The sequence below is a fragment of the Talpa occidentalis genome, unplaced genomic scaffold (assembly GCF_014898055.3).
Source record: "Talpa occidentalis isolate TD23 unplaced genomic scaffold, MPIMG_talOcc4v2.1 talOcc4.11, whole genome shotgun sequence".
Taxonomy (NCBI): Eukaryota; Metazoa; Chordata; class Mammalia; order Eulipotyphla; family Talpidae; genus Talpa; species Talpa occidentalis.
This window is the reverse complement of record NW_023601104.1, coordinates 75294419-75314535: the sequence shown is the minus strand read 5'-3', so window position 1 is coordinate 75314535 and position 20117 is coordinate 75294419.

Sequence of the window (20117 nt, the reverse complement as noted above, 5' to 3'; positions counted from 1 at the left end):
GGAGAGGTCTGCCACGCCATGTGGGACCCTCGCCCTGTGGCCGGGGATGGAACCGGCGTTGCAGAAGCTGCGGGCATCTTCGCAACCCAGCACTCAACTGCTGCACCACTGTGGAGGCCCCACATAGTTGTAAAGATTTAATGAAATAATGTGCCAAGCTCTTAGCTCAATGTTGCTCATGGAAAAAGCTCACTAAATGTTCCATTGTTACCCTCGCCTAGTAAGGTGGTCATTCTTGGCAAAGGCAGACAAAGCCACCGACCAGACCTTCCCATGGACGCCTAGAGCATAGCAATGAGGTCAGAAGTTCCTTGTGGAGGCAGACACACAATCCTTATTAAGCAGCAGATATTATGAGTTCTGTCTCTCCACGCTTTCCATTTGTTTCCATGTAAAGCCTAGGGCCTTAATTTGGGGTTGTTGAGAGATATGGTACTGACAGTCCCTGACATCAGTCTTCCATGTGCAACAAGATGTAGCAACTCCACTTTCCCACCACCACAGCCACCAAAAGGCCTCTACCGGCTGAGGTGGGGAAGGGAATGGTCGGAGGGTGTGAGGGAGCCCTCCTGCCTCAATCACCATGAACTGTCCATGCAGAGGGGCCTCTGACCTCACCAAATCCACACCTTGACTATCACAACACAAAATTATAACAATAAATAAATAAAAACTCTGGGCCATGGGTACATTTTTTACTTTGAAAGGACATTTATAGAAATGGTGTAGTACTAGGGGCAAAATGTGAACACAAGAGCTTGACACAGAGAAACACAGCCCCTGGAAAAGCCCCTTTTCCTTGTTCGTGATGGCTGGGTGTGTCTGAAGCACCATTCTGGGGGGTTGAGGGGTGGGGTTGCAATCAGGATGAAACTTCCAGTTGCAGGAAAAGCGATTTCTTGAATTCTATGGGGAGGGAAAAGAGAGGTTTTTTAAAAAAAGCCCTTAGTCATTTAAATCAGGTTAGAGAAATATTTTCTGTAGTCAGTGACTCAGGATTTCTCCCCTGGACACCTTCCCCACCAACTCCCACCCTACACACACACACACACACACACACACACACACAAAGATGGGGGCCACTTGGAAAAGTTTGTAGCCTAACCTTTGAAAACTCAAAAGAAATTCAAGTTCATTTTCAAAATCTAGGTCTGGCTGTGCTAGAGCCTGGTCCTACCTCAACCCTGCTACTGACCCACAGGTGTTGTAGTTAGACGAGTGGTGAGCTATCCCAGATGGATCAGGAAAATGGATTCCACTCCCAGCATTCCATTATAAAAAACAGATGATTCCTTTCTCTGAAATGGCGAGCACCTCCAGAAATCCACCCTTGTCCCCTCTTTGTTCCAAAGTAAACACTTGCCTTGGCTTCTGTTCTCATGCCTAGACGTCTCTACAAGAATGGAACTTCTGAGCCAAGACCCTGGGACTTGAATTTGAGTGGAGGTCAACAAATCTATGTGTGATCTGTGACCACAGAGTGGTGGGACTGGATTCATACCCAAATGGACCAGACATACACATCCAAATAAGCATTTTCCCATTCAAAATAGTCATCTAGGTACTTAGAGTTGACTTCAAGGGTGATAAGAATAAGGTATCAAAATTTGCAGAGCATTTGTCAAATGTTAGACTCTATGCCAAGAGCTTAGTTTTATTTCCCATTTGACCTTCACAATCCCATTAACAGACAAGGAAACTAAGGTTCAGGAGGTCAAGTCACCTCACTGCTGAGTGGTAAAGCTGAGAAGCCTTTTACTCCAGAGTTAGAATGACTTTCAGACTTGAATAAATCTTGTCCTTTCAAATACTCACAGATGGCCTGACCATTCCCCTTCACTCAGGTTCAAGTAGTGAAATCAGGAGATTTCACCTTCCTTATTTCATTGAAGTATCATCCCAGGATGAACATGGGGGCTGGTGATCATAACCAATTTAGGGTGGAGGCCAGAGATGCTCAGAGAGGTAGCGTAAAGGACTTGGTTTTTGGAGATGGCCAAAAAAATTTGGTCAAACATTATTCTGGGTATTTTGGGGAGGGTGCTTCTGGGTGGGGTTAACATATATTTATTTTTTTAAAGATTTATTTTTTATGCACACAAGAACTGGGGCACAGGCCAGAGGTGTGGGGGGTGAGAGGATTCACCAGAGACAGAGTGGGGAGCAGAACAGTCATATTGACTGAAATACACTGCTGAGGGGAGCAGCAGGCGAGACAGGAGAGGTCTGCTTCGCCATGTGGGTAGCTCCCTGGCTCCTTGGCAGGCTAGGGATCGAATTCATGCTGCAGAGCTTCATAGTGGATAGTGGATAGCTTCATAGTGCTGTGCTTAAACCCCTGTGCCTCCAGGGAGGCCTGGGATTAACAGCAGACAGGGTGAAGCAGATTGCCCTCCTTATTGTGGATCAGCTCTTCTGATCAGCTGAAGGCCTGGACAACAACAAAAACGAGATCCTCCTCTTCCTTCCTGATAGCCTTTGCATTGCAGTGTTGACTTTGGGATAGAACTGAATGAACATTGGCTCTCCTTGGGTCTTAACCTCATCAGCCTTCAGACCGAAACTACACCATCAGCTCTCCTGGTTCTCAGGTTTCCTTTTCAGACTCAGACTAAAACTACAGATAAAGTCTCCAGCTTGCAAGTTACTCTGCATATCCTGGCTGTAGGGTAAGGAAAAATGTCAGGCTTTTCTGCCCTCCCGCCATCAGGATAGATGATGGATCCTTGAGGTCCTGAATGCATGCCTGATGGCGGCACCTGGAATAGGGTGTGGGCATAGGTAGATGGGATTCACCTGGGCTAAGACTGCTTTTAAGGTCGGCGTCACGGAGACGCCAGTAGAAGCCAAGAAGTCGAAGCAGAAGCCGAAAGAGAAGCTGAGAAGCAGCAGAACGAACGCCAGAGAGCCCAGATAGAGTGAAGACTTGCTCCCAGCCCCCCCCCCCGCAGTCAGCACCCCTGCCTGCCATATGCCTGGTGAACCCCAATAAAAGACCTGCAAAAAACCACGGAGGTCTCATCAGCTCTTTGCAGATTTTTGTGATCAGTCCTTTATCATTAGTGTTGGGTGCAAAAATGTTCTCCCAGTTGGTGGGGTTTCTCTTTGTTTTTGTTATTGTCTCTTTTGCTGTGCAGAGACTCAACAACAACAAAGAAAATAACCCAGTCAAAAAATGGGCAGAAGAGCTAAAAAGAAACTTCTCTGAAGAGGAAATGCAAATGGCCAACAGGCATATGAAAAAATGTTCAACATCACTTGTCATCAGGGAAATGCAAATCAAAACTACCATGAGATACCATCTTACACCACTGAGAATGGCACATATTAAAAAAACTAGCAACAACAAATGTTGGCGAGGGTGTGGAGAAAAAGGAACTCTCCTGCACTGTTGGTGGGAGTGCAAACTGGTCCAACCACTATGGAGAGCTGTGTGGAGATTTCTGGACCTACTAAACATAGAGCTTCCATATGATCCAGCAATTCCACTCCTAGGTATTTACCCAAAGGACACAGAAACATCAATTCCAAAGAGCACCTGCACCCCTATGTTTATAGCAGCACTATTTACAATAGCTAAGCTTTGGAAACAACCCAAATGCCCAAAAATAGATGACTGGATCAAGAAGATGTGGCACATATATACCATGGAATATTACTCAGCATTCAAAAAAGATAAACACATGCAATTTGCAGCAACATGGATGGCGCTGGAAGGGATCATGCTTAGCGAAATAAGCCAAAAAGAAAAAGAAAAATACCGGATGGTCTCACTCATAGCAGGAATCTAGAAAACTTAAATAAGGGACCAGGAAAATGAATAACTATAAGAAAGTGAAAATCAAAATCAACAAAAAACTATGAACCAGAGACACTTTTTGGGGGGTGGGGGCCGGGAGGGGAGGGATTGGGGTCAGAATGGGGCATGTGCAGTTGTATGGGGGAATATAAAAATAAAATTTATTATTTAAAAAAAAAAAGAAATGAAAATAAAGGTTAGCTCATGAATTCTAAAAAAAAAAACAAAACCAAACCACGGAGGACTCTGACTCCTCCTTTACCTAGTCTGCATGGGATCAGAGAACCTGCACTGTGTCCTGTCCTGCCTTTACACTGGCTTACCCACCTCCATAATCATGGGAGCTGAATCCTAATAAATTTCTTTCTCTCTGCATATGCATCGACTGGTTCTGTTTCTAAGGAGAACGTTGACTGAGACACCTTCCTCATAGCGAGTGCTAACAGCCCCGTTTTACGGATGGAGAAAATGTTTTAGAGTCAGGGCCAGTGCTGCCCGTGACTCAGGCATACACTGTCCTGCCCGCTCTAGCAGTGCCTTCTAGCTCTTGCTCACCCTCCCTCTGCCCTCCACCTTCCTTCCCCTCTGTCCTGTGCATTCTTCCACCTTGTCCAGGTGGAAGCTCCAGCTCCATCTCCCTCCGCACTTGGGTCAGCAAGTGCCTGGAACTAGGATCTGAGATTCTTCCCTGGTTCTTTCATAAGGAACAGGACAAACAGATATTCACTGGGGAGTTCATCGCCGTCACTGGCTTTTCCTGGTTCTGCATTCACTTTCTTTCCTAACAGTTGAAAATATTTCAGAACACATTCTTCCATTTGGTTGTTAAGCTACACCATTGCTTGCAGAGAAAGCTATGTTTTCTGAAGACTGCATTTTTAAATTCTCCGTTTCTTTTCCCACCTCCTTGCACATTCCTTTCTCATTTCAGATAATCGCCTGCTGTCCGCAGGTTTATTTCCAAAACAATTCAGGAAAAGGTGTTGAGCCCACACATTTTGACCTACACATTTCCCAAAATGTTTCAGAAATATCCATGGGGAGAGAGCAGCTTTTTCTTGGCCATTGGCTGTGTAGTTCTGGTGTAATAGCAAATGTATTCTAGTTTTTAGATGTTGGAAAGAGTGGAAGAACAAAGAAGAGGAAAGAAAATAAGAGAGAAACCAAGAGCAACACCCAACAATCAAGTTTATGTGTATATTATGGTAATAATTCTGCAAGAACAGCTTGTACTCAAGAATAACTTTATCTCCAGCCAACCAGGAGCAGGAGATACCAGTAACAACAGCAAGCCATGCACTAACTACCAAATTATATTTACCCAGGTTTTTTTTCACCCTTAGTATCTGAAAGCACTTTTCTTTTTAATGCTCTTACTGTTAATAATCTTCCTTCCGAGCACATACCATGTTCCCAAGTGGAGGGATCAGTGGAGGGATTTGTTTGGGATTATTGCCAAACAAATCAGCAACAGATCAGTGGAGGGATTTGTTTGGGATTATTGCCAAGATAGGAGTCAATATTTTTTTTTTAAGATCTATTTATTTTATACACACAAGAACTGGGGTATCGGTCAGAGGTGCAGGGGGAGAGGGGGTGTGAATGTGAGAGGATTCACCAGAGACAGAGTGGGGAAGAGAACAGATGGATTGACTGAAACACACTGCTGAGGGGAGCAGCAGGCAAGACAGGAGAGGTCTGCTGCGCCATGTGGGTCTCCTCCCTGGCCAGGGATCTAACTTGTGCTGCTGCAGAGGCTGTGGATTGCTTCACAGTGCTGTACTTAACCCCTTGTGCCACCAGGGAGGCCTAATAGGAGTCAATATCTTTGAGGCCTAGACAGTGTCCTCATGAGTTTTCTCTTCAAGGCAAGCACTTGGGAACATGGTATTAGGCTGCGCCAACATGGGTTTATAGGGAATGTGGAGGAGGGCTTTCCAGAAGGCAGGAACATGGAACAGGGACCTAAAGAAAAGACTTGTGGGAGGGTGTACCAAGAGGGCTATGAGGTAATGTTCCCAGAGTCCTCCAGCCCTCTGTTCGAAGGACCATTTAACCACGAATTATTATCCTGGCTATTATTTGTGTCTATAATAACAGCTATAACAATGGATGCTGCAAAGGTCAACCCTGGGGCTCCTGTTGCCTAATGCATTTAGTAAGGTTGGAGGCGGAAATGAGTTGATGAAGTTTGTTGTTGATCCAAACACGTTTCATCTGGCAGAGGCGGTGGGGGCCTGTGAGAAGCTCCAGATGGAGTTAATCCTCTGGATTCCAGGCAAGGTTGGCAGCTAAAATTTTACTTGAACATATTTAAGTTGAATGAATGAAGGCTCCTGTCAGCTTCTTTATGAGATGATGGACTCTGGATGGAGCCAGGAGGCTGGGATGGGTTGCAGGGAGTGGACACTTGCTCGCCTCAGGCCCCAGGCCCAGCTCTGTCATCACAGTGAGCATCTCATTAGTTGCAAAATCCTGGGCTCTGGCCTCCTGAGCAGTTGCTGGACCCACAGCGCCTGGTATGCCCCTTTCTGTTTGGTGTCATCTCAAGTCCCATCTGCATTGATTGATAGGATCTTCGTACTTCCACCTCTTCGTCCTACCTCAGAAAAAGAGCCCCTGAAGGGCCACCCAGTTAGAGCTAGGACCACAAGCTAGGCTGGAGGATTTCTAATTCATCCTGGATGTGGCCTGCGCCCAAACAGAGGCAGGTAAACAGCAGCCTGACAGCCCCCAGCTGGAGCTGCTAGGGGGGAGGTGGGGAGCCCAGGGGCATCCCAGCTCTCATTCACTCACTCTTGTGTCTGGGCGTGGGGACTGGCATCAGGTTCCAGTCACTTCATCCCTGGTTTCCTCATCTGGAAAATGGGTCACTTTAATCCCTGTGCCTGCCACATATAATGAGTACTCCATGAAAGGTAGGTAGCTTCACAAGAAGGGGCCAGACCCCCAAGAAGCTCATGGTCTCTGAGGGGAGCCAGATTCCCCAGTAATTGTATTCAGTGTGTATATACATGGGGGTTTGGGAGCGGAGGGAGGGGTAACCCACTAGCTAGCCTGGGCCATGCCACATCCCTGCTGGATGATGGTGAGTGTGCCGCTCATTGCTCTAAAGAAGTCTGAATCTTCTTATTTGTAAAATGGGGTCATATAAATAGCACATAAATTCAGGGTTTGGATTTATAACTTGGGCATAATCAACAGAAGTGCTTCATGCTCCACAGGCATCAAAAAGTGGTAATATCATTTTTGGGGTGGAGTCAGAGACCTTCACAGAAGTGGTGTTGGAGTTGGGTTTTAAGAGATGAGCAGGGCTTTAAAGGGAGGAGCTAGAACTTCAGAAACAAAGGCGTGGGTAAGTGGGGGTCTAGTCTACTCAGAGAAGAGCCAGCAGCTCAGAGGTTCTGAAGCAGGAATTTTGTGGGAAAGTGGCAGAGAGGTCTCCGGGAAATAGCTGGGATGGGCCTTGTGTGGATGTAAAGAAATTTGAACTGTCCAGGGTCTGGAGCTCTTTGAGCTTAGGTAGGACAGGATCAAATTGGCATTTGCAAGATGCACTGTGCTAGCACTTTCTTGGTTACTGGTTTTTGTTTTTATTTTTTTTAAGATTTATTTATTCATGCATACAAGAGCTGGGGCACAGGCCAGAGATGTGGGTGGTAAGAGGATCCACCAGAGACAGAGCAGTCAGAGTGACTGAAATACACTGCTGAGGGGAGCAGCAGGCAAGACAGGAGAGGTCTGCCTCCCCATGTGGGTTTCTCCCTGGCTGGTGGGGATCGAACTTGTGCTGCAGAGGCTGTGGATCACTTCATATTGTGGTGCTTAACCCCTTGCGCCACCAGGGAGGCCCTTGGCTACTGGTTTTTTGTTTGTTTTGTCAAGAGCCATGTTATAACAGCAATAATAAAACAGTGATAAACTCCTGGGTATCTATCAGAAGTGCCAGAAAACCAAACTCAGACTGGGTGTGGTAGTTTTAAACTAGGTCCACAAATTCTTTGATCCTGTTTCCTTCAAGAGATGGGGCCAGATTTCCCTCATCTTTGAGAGTAGGCTGGACTTAGTAACTCACTCCTAACAGACGGAGTAAGTACAAGTGACAATGAGCACTGCAGAGGTCATAAAAGGCAATCTTGTTCTCTCTGGGGTAGTTCACTCTGGGGGAAATCAGCTGCCATGTTGTGAGACCCCTCAATCAGCCTCTGGAGAGCTTCCAGAGGAACTGAGGCCTGCTGCAACAGCTGTGCAGGTGAACTATCCCATTAGGCCTTCAGAATCTTGCAAACCTCCAGAATGAAGTCCTAGGAGAGTCCCAAGTCAGCACCATTCAGCCCAGACCACACACAAATTCCTGCTCCAAGTTGCAAGATAATCAGTGTTTGCTCTTTTCAGCCACTAATTTTTTTATTATTATTTATGCATACAAAATCTGGAGCGTAGGCCAGAGGTGGAGGATGGTTAGAGTATACACCAGAGATAGAGTGGGGAGCAAAACAGGTGGATCTACTGAAATACACTGCTGAGGGGAGCAGCAATTGAGACAGGAGAGGTCTGCTGCACCTTGTGGATTAGCTTCCTGGCTGGGGATCGAACTCATGCCTCAATGGCTGGCAATAGCTTTATAGCACTAAGACTTAACCCCTGTGCCACCAGGGAAGCCCTCAGCCACTAAGTTTTATGAAAATGTATTATGCAGCATAAATAACAAATAGACTATCAGAGGGCAACCCCGGTATAAAATGGATTGCCTGACTGTGGGTCCTCAATCACATACTTAAGAGGGACTTATAATAATACTCAACTGCAGGCACACACACAAAAAGGTTAATAAAGGGTTTATTTACAAAAGAAGTGGAAATGAAGCAATGAATAACTCAGGGAGAAAGAGAGGAAGATAAATTGATGAATGCTTCCTACCAGTTCCACTGAGGTGGGACCCCAATAGCACACTGAGAGCTGGCGAAAAACCAAGAGACCCCCAAGACCCGTATTTCTGGTTTTATACCAAACCTGGCTGCTTAACTCCACCCTCAAGTCCCAGCAATCCTCTGTGGTGATGATGACGTTATGGAATTTGTAGTTCTTGGTGTCTTGGATATCTTTGGTCTGGAGTGGGGGTGGCATCTATAAAACCTATTTGTGGAGTTTGCTCAGGACAGCCTTTCCCCCTAACAATACCATCTTAAGCAAAAATACAGGGAATTAATTGATGCCCCTAGCTGAGAAGTTCAGAAGTTGGTACAACTTGATGCAGGAGATCAAAAGATGTTACTGAGGCTCAGTTTCTCTTCACCTCTTAGAAATGCCTTCCTCTGCAATTATTTTTTCCTCAGACCCCACGTGGTGGCTCCTGAAAGCTCCATATTCATCTCTTCCTTAATCTTGGACTCTCCAGGGAAAAGACAGTGCCTCTCTCCCAGGAGCACCAGCAAGAGCCCCATTCATTCTGATAGGCCCATTCCCAAACTAATTGTTATGCTCTGATTGGCCGATCGACATTGTTCAGCCTTGGTTAGGGGTGGGATTACCTACACACAGGCCTGGAGCTGAAGAGGTGCCTCCCCAGAGGAAAAGCTAGGTAGGGTTGCCAGGAAGGGGAAATGGTTGCTGGGCAGTGAAGCAACAGATGCTTATTATCCCGCATTAGCAGTGTACTTTTCTCTGAGCGTCTTGTGTGTGTTTTTCCATAGCAGTCACTGTGACCTGACTGTTCTTCCAGTGCTTTTGCTTCTTCACTCTTTTAGGTCATTTTTTATTAAAAAAGATTTATTTATTTATTATTATTTTTTTTATTTTTTTAAAAAGATTTATTTATACAAGCACTGGGTACAGTCAGAACCGCGGGAGGGTGAGAGAATTCACCGGAGCCAGAGTGGAGAGCAGAACAGGCAGAAGGACCCAAGTACAGTGCTGAGGGGAGCAGCGGGCGCAGCAGGAGAGGTCTGCGCGCCATGTGGGACCCTCGCCAGCAGCCGGGGATCGAACCTGCACTGTGGAGGCTGCAGGCAGCTTCGCAGCCCAGCGCTCAACCACTGCGCCACCGGGGAGGCCCAATTATTATTATTTTTAAAGATTTATTTATTTATGTGTACAAGAGCTGGGGTACAGGCCAGAGATGGAGGGGGTGAGAGGATTCACCAGACAGAGTGGGGAACAGAACAGGCAGACTGACGAAATACACTGCTGAGGGGAGCAGCGGGCGAGATAGGAGAGGTCTGCTACACAATGTGGGTAGCTCCCTGGCTGGCCAGGCATTGAACTCGTGCTGCAGAGGCTGTGGACTGCCTCATAGTGTGGTCCCCAACCCCTTGCACCACCAGGGAGGCCCCCAAAAAAGATTTATTTTTTTATGCATATGTGAACTGGGGTATAGGCCAGAGGTGTGGGGGATGAGAGGATTCACCAGAGACAGAGCGGGGAACAGAACAGGCAGATCGACTGAAATACACTGCTGAGGGGAGCAGCGGGTGAGACAGGAGAGGCCTGCTGCTCAGTGTGAGTTGCCTGCCTGACAGGGGCTCGAACTCTGAACTCAGAACTTGGAACCCGTGCTGCAGTGGCTGCAGACAGCTTCACAGGTTGCATTTTAACCCCTTGCGCCACCAGGGAGGCCCATCTCTTTTAGGTCTTAACTGTTAACCTACTCACTGAAACCTTCTCTGAATAACCCATTTAAACGATGTAATTCCTCTACTTCTCTCTGTGGTTTTGTGATTTATAGTATGAAATATACATTTGGTCTTGGCCATTTCTGGCACAGAGCTCATAAAACTCTTGGAATTTCCAGTGATGAGAGCAATAAAGGTATCTTGATAGTCATAATGTAACTGTGTAATCCCTATAGGAAGGGAAGTTCTGTGTTTCCTGCCCCACCTAGTAAAGGGTGGAGCTGAGTGATTGGAGGGGAAGCTAAAAAGAACTGGGAGAGAAGGCTGGGTGGGGAGGAAGAAGGCAGGAGGAAGGAAGGGGAGATTTGGAGGAGGCACGTGGAGCAGAGACATGTGACTTGTACTTGCTTCTTGGCCTTGAACTTGTGCAGGGACTTGGGAGACATGGAAGGAGACACTTGAAAGAGATGTGAGAGACTGGTAGGGAGGCTAATAATGGCAGCCTTTATCTTGACTTATTTTGATTTTGCTCTTTTCCTTCCAGATTTGCCTGGCCCCTTCTCCTTTCCTGTGGTTCTCCACCAAAAGGTGCCTTAGACTTGTGGGCCCTCAGTGGCCCCTCTTTGGGACACCCCTGTTTGGCTGGGATTTTTCCCACAAGGGGATGAATAACTTTGGGTGCTTCATTTGGAAACTATATTCTTTTTTTTTTTTTTTAAATTTATTTATTTATACAAGCACTGGGTACAGTCAGAAGCACAGGAGGGTGAGAGAATTCACCAGAGCCAGAGCAGGGAACAGAACAGGCAGACTGATGAAGTACACTGCTGAGGGGAGCAGTGGACGCAGCAGGAGAGGTCTGTCGCACCCTGTGGGACACTTGCCAGCGGCCAGGGATGGAACTGGTGCTGCAGAGGCTGCGGGCAGCTTTGCAGCCCAGGGCTCAACCGCTGTGCCACCAGGGGAGGCCCTGGAAACTATATTCTTTCTCTTTTCTCTCTACTGCACACTAGCATTGCATATTAAAGTTCTTTTCTATTGAAGATTTTATGCACTATGTTTTGTCTTTATGCAGCAGATGGCAGAATCCATTTTAAGCGGGCAGGTTTGGGGGTCCTGTGTGCCCACTAACATGAACAAAGCCCTTCAACCTCACCTGAATTGATATTAATGTGTGATTTTCACAAAGCACCAGAGAATGGGCTGGTGGCCCGGGGAACCAACCCTGTGGTTGGAAGGTTGGAACTTTCATTTTCTACCCCTGGAACTCTGGGAAGGAGAGAACGGCTGGAGATTGGATCAGTCACCAATGGCCAGTGACATAATCAATCATGCCATTATAATGAGTCCTCCATAGCTACTCCCCCACCACCACCACCAAAAGGGACAGGATTTGGAGAACTTCCCAGTTAGTGACTATGTGGAAATTCTGGGGAATGGAGCACTGGGAGAGGCATGGTGATCCCGCATGTCTTCTCACATACCTTGCCCTGCGCTTGTCGTCCATCTGGCTGTTCCTGAATTTATAATAAATCAGTAATCTAGTAAGTAAAATGTTTCTCTGAGTCTTGAGAGCCACTCCAGCAAATTAATCCAACTCAAGGAGGGGGTTGTAGGAACGTCTTATTGATGGTTGGTCAGCAGTGCATGTGCCGACATAGACTTGTGGTTACCATCTCAAGCATGTAAGACTGAGCCTGTAGCCTTAGCACTAGGCAGAGAGTGTCAGGACAGTGACGGATTGTAGGATATCCAGCTGGTGGCAGAGAAGTGCTTGATGAAGTGAAGAAACTTACACATTGACTCCCCATACTCCCTATCCTGTGTAATTTTTTTTTAACCTTAACACTTATGTTATTTTATTTATTTATCTAATCAGTCTTTCCCATTGGAATATAAGTTCAATAGGTGAAGGATTTTTGTCCATTCTGGTCATTGCTATGCTTTTTTGCGTGCATCAGTGTCTGACACATAGTAGGTGCTCAATAAATAATGGTTAGTTGGATGAATGAATGAGTGTTCACAGACATCCTGTGAAGCAAATGGGAGGAAGGTGATTCTCCTGCTATGGATAAGGACCTTGCAACTTAAGAAAAGGATCCTGTTGGCAAGAAGATTAAAAGATTTTTTTAACTTTAATTGTTGAGTGTTAATGAGAAAACAGCAGAGGAGAGCTTAATGCATGACAGTGTGTTCCCACCAAGTGAAAGTTAAATGATGCCCTGATTCAGTGGTTCAAATAGAGAAAGTAGTAGACTTGAGTCATTGCCTGGCACATGGTGACACAGGCATCCTACAGGCAAGAGAACCACCTGCTCTATCACAGTCAGAGCTTACATCATGCTGGGAGTAGCGCTTTTGTTTCAGTAAATAGCAACAACCACACTTAAATTAGTATGACTAAAGTTAAATCTTACTGGTTTTATAGTTTTTTCTAAATTGAATTTTTAACTTGCTTTGATTTTATTGTTGATTGCAAACCTAAAACCTTAAGAAGTTTGGGCCTCCCTGGTAGTGCAAGGGGTTAAGATGCAACCTATGAAGCTGTCCGCAACCTCTGCAGCTCGAGTTCCATCCCTAGCCAGCCAGGGAGCAACCCATGTGTGCAGCAGACCTCTCCTGACTTGCCCCGCTGCTCCCCTCAGCAGTGTACTTTGGTCAATCTGCCTGTTCTGTTCCCCACTCTGTCTCTGGTGAGTCCTCTCACCCACCCCCATCTCCCACACCTCTGGCCTATACCCCAGCTCTTGCATGCATGCATAAATAAATCTTTAAAAAAAAAGAAGTTTATAGCAATTTTATGTTTGCACAGTTAATGGTTAAAACAAATATTAAGGGGCCTCCCCAGTGGCGCAGCGGTTGAGTGCTGGGTTGGGAAGCTGCCAGCAGCCTCTGCAGCACCGTTCAATCCCCGGCCACCAGGCAAGCATCCCACACGGCCCGCAGACCTCTCCTGCTGCCCGCTGCTCCCCTCAGCAGTGTACTTCGGTCCTTCTGCCTGCTCTGCTCCCCGCTCTGGCTCTGGTGGATTCTCTCACCCTCCCGCACTTCTGACTGTACCCAGTGCTTGTATAAATAAATAAATAAATAAATCTTAAAAAAAAAATTAAGTAACTTTGTGAGAATCTGTATCCTTTATAAAGGAACTTACTTAATATTCAAATTGAGAAACACTGTTGCAAACACTCACACCCTTTTGTCACTGGCATAGAAGAAGGAGTCCTAGAAAGATGTTCTTAGACCAGGACTCAGAGCTTAGAGACCATGCCGTGAGCCCATACTCTCATTTTGCAGGTGAAGAAACTAAGGCCCCAGCAATCCTTTGCCTGGTGCTGGTGCCAGTGCCAGTGCTGGTGCTGGTGTGCTAGCTGAGGGCTCAGGGTGAATAGTTGTCAGGGAGCTCCCTGACCTCAGGGCTCTCTCTCTGACATCACCCTGCTGCCTAGATAAGGGCACCTGCTCCCCAAAAGCTATTCCCTCATTTCTATGGAAGTGATCTAGGCAGGCCTCTAGGACAGAGCTTCTGTGGAAGACCCTGGGACCTAGTTGCAAAGGACTGGGAGGAGCTTGGATTCCTCAGATTCCCTGGGAACTCACTCCCCCAGCCTGGAATCTGCTTGACAACACTCAAAGGGGTTTGGGGGAGGGGAGCACATTACTCAACAGGAATTTCCCTGCTGTGATTTGGGTGTCCTGCTCCAGTATTTGCTGGGAACTAGAGATAGCTGGGAGCCAGCTGCCAGGGCTCCTTGGAGGGCTCAGGATGAACAGATACAGGCATGACTATCTCTTGCTCATAGAGCTGACCTCAGAGTAACTGTCTGAGGTGGTGATTTCTGTGGGCCCTGCTTAGATTTGACTCCTGGAATTGGAGGGAGAGATAGAAGAAATAAAGAACATCACACAGGTCAGTTGTTCAATCGCATGAGATATGAGTCTGCCAGACTTTCACTAGAGATCCTGCCACAGGGAAACTGCCAGCTTCTTCTTGGCCTGTGACAGGAAGGGCAGGAACTGGCTCCAAGGCAAGCCTTTGACTAATACTTGCGCTGGTGTTGGTGTGTACGCTGAGGACATAGGCCCAGTGACCCCTGAGAGGTGCTGGTGGGGACATATGCGGGAGAGGGCCAAGTCAGTTTCCAATACTGGCTTCTTGGGAAGTCAGAGGACTAAGGAAATGCTTGTGTGAACTATGGCAAAGGATTGTCCTCTCAGGGCTTCTACCGGCTAGTAGGAGAAACTGAAGTACAGAGACAGAATTTGACTGATGCCATTTGTCATTGAGCAAAGATTGAACCGGAGTACCTTTTGTATCCTAGGACCTATGTTTAGGCTGGGTGGGGGACAAGGAGGGGTGACACCCACACAGGGATGTTAGGAGATAAAATGTGGACAAAGGACAGAAAGAAAGCCGAGGATGTTATCTCAGAACAAATGGTGTGCTAGGGAGCTCAGGGGAAGGCGAGTTCATGATTAGACTGCTACTGGCACTGGGACCAAAACTGAGGTCTTTGGCCTTTGAGCTAGAAACCCAAGAAATCATAGGGATTTTCTCTCCTCCTTCTAGCCTATGTGTTTGCTCTTTGAAAAAGCCCCACAAGGAAACTACTACCACTAGGGTATAATGTTAGTGGTTCAGGACACAATGAAGGAAATCCCCAGATCTCTGGGCTGGGAGGTCCGTGGTGCTTTTAGTATCTAGAATCTTGTGGAGCCTACTTCCCAAAGATCTTGCATGGTCAGTTACATACAGATGGATAAGAAAAAGAACTTGGGAGAGTTGAAGTAGTGGCCTGCTGCTTGCTAGGCACTGAGCTCTAGTCTGCATTCTTTATGTCATTTCACCTGTCCATGGAGTTTATTTCCCTGCTCTGAGACTGTGCCCTGCGGATGTGTGAATTCGAGGGGAAGAAGCCCACTGGCCAGACCAGGTCAGGGAGGGCGAGGGCTCCTCCCTCAGTCTCCTTGCACTCTACCTGGCAGATCATGGGTGCCTGAAAAGAATTCCCAAGACCTCATAGACTTACTAAGTCGTTCTTCTTCCCAAGGGAAATAGAGTCATTTACTCCAGAGCTAGGGGCTTTCACCAGCAAAGCACCTGTGGCTTTCTGGGTGACTCACTGCCAGCTGGAATGAGGCAGAGGCAGCTGCCTGGAGTGCTAGTTATGGGTTGGGCTAGAGTCTCTGAGCCTGTTGTTGAGTAGCAGCTCCAAGCAAGGCCCAGATGGTAGAAAGGACTTCTATGTTCTCCAGAGCAAACTTCTTAAGTCTCAGCTCACACCCACTAAACTAGTGTGCAAATGGCAACAGTTCTATTCACAATCTCAGTTCCTTTGTCACTGTGCCCAGAGAAATCCAAAGGATGAACAGGGAAGGGCCACCAAGACTCCTGAAGACCTTCCTCCTTCCTTCATGGTCTTATTTCACTCCACTTGGCAGCTCCTGTGACCTCAGAGATTTTTTTTATATAAAGAATTGCATTTCATAAATGCTCAAATTGAAAAATCATATAAAACAGACCTGCTCTGACTTCCCACCAAACAAAACAGGGACAAAATTGCCGACCCTCAAATTATTTATGGAATATTCACAACATACCTTTTCTCTATTCTGAGAGAGAGAGGACCATATCAGTCTTGTCTGTTCTTGTATCTTTATTCTCCAGAACAGTGCTGGGCACATGGCAGTTTCTTGATAAATATTTGCTGAATGAATAAATGAATGAATGAATTTTGGGGGAAATTAATAAAATATGCAGGCTATTTCTCCTTACCTCATAGTGGCAAATATTTTTTTTTTTTTGCATTTTAGGATTTATTTTTATTTTTATTTTTTAATATTTTATTTTATATAATTCTTACATCATTTTTCATTTTTGCATAGTGGCAAATATTTTAAGAATCACTTGCCAGTGAATCAAAGGCAGCAGGAATAGGGAATATTTATTCAAATGATCAACAAATATATGAAAAGATTAAATCCATAAGAAGAGACCACTGCTCACCCACTGTCATGGCTAAAAAAGGGAAAAAAGGACAAGACTGGGTGATAGGAAGATGTGGAGAAATGGAAAATTCCACACCCTGCAGCTTGGCAAATATATTGTTACAGGCAAACAAACAAACAAAAAACAACAACAAAAAACAAGAATCAAAACCAGATGCTATTTGGCAAGAGTTATTAAATTAAACCTATACTGACCCCGTAACCCAACAATTTCATTCCTAGGTATACACCAAGAAAAATGAATGCACATGTTCACCAAAAACACACAAAATGTTCAGAGCAGCTTTATTCATGGTTGCTCTAAGTTGCAAACACCCACAAACAGGAGAATGGGTAAAATACTCAGGATATACACAAACAGCAGAATCTACACAATAAACAAACCCTTGATATAAGCCACAACATAAATGAATCTCATAGACATTAGGCTGAGCACAGTATCAGAAATTAAACTGTACAGAGTGTATGGTGCCATTTATGTGAAGTTCAAAAACAAGTGAAAAATGATAGGAAGTCAGCATCATGGTTTCCTATGTGGGCATAAGGAACCCTGAGTTGCTAGAAATGTTTTATGTCTTGACCTGGTAGTGTTAACATGGGTATAGACACATGAAAAATTTCACTGAGCTGTATGCTTAAGGTTGGTGCACTTGAAGGTTGCATTTTAATGTATTCTATACCAATTTTTTAAAAAAGCATAACTGGATGGTATAAATAGGCATACACCTTAGTAGTTCTAAAAACACATCTGGTAACTGCTGTACTGAAGGTGGTGTTAGGGCCTCCCTGAGGTTCCCGCTGCTCCCCTCAGCACTGCATTTCAGTCAGTCTGCCTTTTCTACTCCCCACTCTGTCTCTGGTGAATCTTCTCACCCCCGCACCATCCCGGGCCTATACCCCAGTTCTTTTTTTTTTTTTTTTTTTTTTTTTTTAAAGATTTATTTATTATTTATACAAGCACTGGGTACAGTCAGAAGCGCGGGAGGGTGAGAGAATTCACCAGAGTCAGAGTGGGGAGCAGAGCAGGCAGAAGGACCGAAGCACACTGCTGAGGGGAGCAGCGGGCGGCAGGAGAGGTCTGCGCGCCATGTGGGACCCTCCTCCGGTGGCCCGGGAGCAGCTGGGGATCGAACCGGTGCTGCCGAGGCTGCGGGCAGCTTCGCAACCCAGCGCTCAACCGCTGCGCCACCGGGGAGGCCCTATACCCCAGTTCTTGAATGCATAAATAAATATTTTTTAAAAAAGAAGGTGGTGTTATATGGGACTAGTATTGCCAGTGTGATGTCACCATGGAGGCCTGGATAGAAAGATGGGGGAATTCATCTCAGGACCCCCTCCCTATTGAGAAGATCAAGCTCACCAGCCCACATCCCTGCCCTCTCCCCCACATGTGTGGCCATTTCCACCCACTTCTCAGAACAATAGGGTCTTTCCTCTTTCAATTGGTCCTTTAACCTTTAACCTTAACCATCCTTTAACCTTCCCATGTGCTGTGCCACCTATCAACTTTCTTTTATTACATTTCAATTTGTTTCTCTTAACTGAATCCTTCCTATTAAAAAAAAAAAAAATTCCCCCTCTGGCCCTAGTCTCCCATTGGCTACATCCAGTATTTCTTTCTTCCTGTTACGTTCACTGTTGCTGTTAATTCACTTCAGTTACGCTGCTGAAATTCCACAGGCAAAGGTCATCAAGGAATTTTCAACTGTCACCCACAGAACATTTTTTAGGCCTTACTTTCCAGATTTTCCTGATATATCTGACATGTATTTGAAACGTCACCTCTGACTTTCCCGGCACCCTCTGCCCCAGGCGCTCTGTCTTCCTGCTGACCATTTCCTCTGTGGCTCCTTCAGGGCCTGTAGATCTTTATTCTCCCTTTTAAGGACTGCTTTTCAGGGCTGTGCCCTGGGTCCTCTTCTCAGCGCCACATGCACATTCTTCACTGATGGTCTCTGGTGTCAGTGCCCCCTAGATGCAGAGAACTCTCCAATCAGTTTCCACCTAAGGTCCGGTCTATGCTGTTAGCTGCTTCCTGGATAACCGAATCTGGACATTTTCAGGGTGCTTCGCGTTCAGTGTGTTTGGATTCCACTCCGAAACCTGAAATTCTTTATCTCAAATGGTTGAGATCACCAGATCACCCTCCCTCAAAACCCAGGGTGATAGAAGGGGTTCTCAAGCCTGGCACGGTTGATATTTGGGGCTGAATCATGTGGGAGGACTGTCTTGTCAGGTGGCCACAGGATGTTCAGTATGATCTCTCGCTTCTATCTGCTGGATGCCAGTAGTAATCCACCAGTCGTATCAATAAAAAATTGCCTAATATTCCTGATGTTGCCAAAGATTTATGTGTGTACATAGGTGTGGATTGGGATTGAGAACGACGGGGTTCAAGGCATGGGTTTATTTATTTATTTATTTTAAGATTTATTTATTTATACATGGAAGAACTGGGGTAGAGGCCAGAGGTGTGGGGGTGGTGGTGAGAGGATTCACCAGAGACAGACTGGGGAACAGAACAGGCAGATTGACTGAAATACACTGCTGAGGGGAGCAGCGGGCGAGTCAGGAGAGGTCTGCTGTGCCATGTGGGTCACCTCTCTGGCTGGGTATGGAACTTGTGCTACAGTGGCTGTGGATAGCTTCATCGTGCTGCATCTTCACCCCTTGCTCTACCAGGAAGGCGCAGGCATGGGTTTAGAAGTCACATATACTTGTGTAACTTTGGACTAATTAGCTACCTCTTAGGGCCTATGAGTAGGCTTTCTCTGATGCAGACAATTCTCACCTTATAGGTGGAGCTTAAATAATAATGGTTAAGTGCATGGTCTGTTTCACGCTAGACATTCGTTGAGAGCAACAAAGACTTGTTTCTCCTCTTCACACCCAAATGCCAAGTCTCTCAGTTTTACCTCCTAAGTATTTCTTCTCTAGCCACTTTTCTCTGCTTTTCTATAGGCCATGTTCACGCCTTCCCCCCATTCATATGTTGAAATCCTACCCCCAGTGTGATGGTATTAGGAGGAGATTAGGTCATGAGGGTAGAGACTCATGAATGGGATTAGCACCCTTAGAAAAGAGAGTCTAGAGAGTTCCCTGCCCCCATCTGAGAACACAATGAGATGTCCCTCTTTGAGCCAGGAAGCAGACTCTCACCAGACACAGGCTCCACCAGCATCTTTATCTTGAACGTCCCAGCTTCCAGAATCTTGAGAAACAAATGTTGTTTAAGCCACCCAGTCTACAATACTCTCTTACAGCTGCTCTAAATGTCTAAGATATTATTCCTTTGTGAACTGTTGCAACTGCTTGTCAAAGCTTCCAGTCAGCCTCTTTCCCCTCAGATCCTGACTTCTTTGGCACATGAGCCTCCATGGTCTGGCTGCTGCCCCCCTCTCTAATCCCATCTCTTGCCCCTCCTGGCCTTACATTTCTAGTCTTAGCTATGTTGAAATGCTAGGCATTCCTTTTATGCCATGCAGTTTCCTGCCCCCATGTATTAGTTCACACTGTTCCTTCTGCCTGGAATAACCTCCCACACGCCTCTTCATGTGGCTGACTCTTGTTCTTTAAGGATCACTTGTATTTCTCCTCCTCCCAAAAGGTGTACCTGGCACTCCCCTCCCCCCCTCCGCCCCATTGCTGGGCTCAGTGCTCCTCCTCTGCCCCACCCTTCTCCCCAATCCCCTGATCAGATC